Source organism: Schistocerca gregaria, unplaced genomic scaffold, assembly GCF_023897955.1.
Source record: "Schistocerca gregaria isolate iqSchGreg1 unplaced genomic scaffold, iqSchGreg1.2 ptg000635l, whole genome shotgun sequence".
NCBI lineage: Eukaryota > Metazoa > Arthropoda > Insecta > Orthoptera > Acrididae > Schistocerca > Schistocerca gregaria.
Window position 1 is genome coordinate 716,839 of NW_026062021.1, and position 1,624 is coordinate 718,462.

The following is a 1,624-nucleotide window of genomic DNA, read 5'->3' on the forward strand; positions in this document are numbered from 1 at the left end:
AGAACACAGATGAAGCTTCTAAGTTGATGTAATAGCCAGTAAGAAGTAGTACAATTCAAGTTTTAGGTATTGATTATTGACTTTTTAGCTGGCTTTGGTGCCTTGGACATGAGCTAGGACCTTAAGATTCTGCATGAAAGGAGGACTAGAAGCCGAGTTGCACGGGAGAATGTGAAAAGTGTTCATATGTAGTAAAAACCTAAGAAATTCGTCCGTTTTCGTCATTTGTTATCGAATCGACTTAAAGCCAGATCGTCACATTGGCCGCTCTTCTCTCTGAAACGGTTGTACTTATCGTCTGCAAAGCTATGTCGCATGCTGCGGTATGCAGAGACAATAAAAGCACCATAGTAGAACACAGATGAAGCTTCTAATTTGACGTAATAGCCAGGAAGAAGTAGTACAATTCAAGTTTTAGGTATCGACTATTGACTTTTTAGCTGGCTTTGGTGCCTTGGACATGAGCTAGGACCTTAACATTATGCATGAAAGGAGGACTAGCAGCCGATTTGCATGGGAGAATGTGAAAAGTGTTCATATGTAGTAAAAACCCGAGAAATCCGTCCGTTTTCGTCATTTGTTATCGTATCGTCTTAAAGCCAGATCGTCACATTAGCCGCTCTTCACTCTGAAACGGTTGTACTTATCGTCTGCAAAACTATGTCGCGTGCTGCGGTATGCGGAGAAACTAAAAGCACCGTAGTAGAACACAGATGTAGCTTCTACGTTGACGTAATAGCCAGGAAGAAGTAGTACAATCCAAGTTTTAGGTATTGATTATTGACTTTTTAGCTATCTTTGGTGCCTTGGACATGAGCTAGGACCTTAAGATTCTGCATGAAAGGAGGACTAGCAGTCTAGTTGCAAGGGAGAATGTGAAAAGTGTTCATATGTAGTAAAAACCTGAGACATCCGTCCGTTTTCGTCATTTGTTATCGAATCGACTTAAAGCCTGATCGTCACATTGGCCGCTCTTCTCTCTGAAACGCTTGTACTTATCGTCTGCAAAGCTATGTCGAGTGCTGCGGTATGCGGAGGCACTAAACGCACCATAGTAGAACACAGATGAAGCTTCTAAGTTGATGTAATAGCCAGTAAGAAGTAGTACAATTCAAGTTTTAGGTATTGATTATTGACTTTTTAGCTGGCTTTGGTGCCTTGGACATGAGCTAGGACCTTAAGATTCTGCAAGAAAGGAGGACTAGAAGCCGAGTTGCACGGGAGAATGTGAAAAGTGTTCATATGTAGTAAAAACCTAAGAAATTCGTCCGTTTTCGTCATTTGTTATCGAATCGACTTAAAGCCAGATCGTCACATTGGCCGCTCTTCTCTCTGAAACGGTTGTACTTATCGTCTGCAAAACTATGTCGCGTGCTGCGGTATGCGGAGAAACTAAAAGCACCGTAGTAGAACACAGATGAAGCTTCGAAGTTGATGTAATAGCCAGGAAGAAGTAGTACAATTCTAGTTTTAGGTATTGATTATTGACTTTTTAGCTGGCTTTGTTGACTTGGACATGAGCTAGGACCTTAAGATTCTGCATGAAAGGAGGACTAGCAGCCGAGATGCAAGGGAGAATGTGAAAAGTGTTCATATGTAGTAAAAACCTGAGAAATCCGTCCGT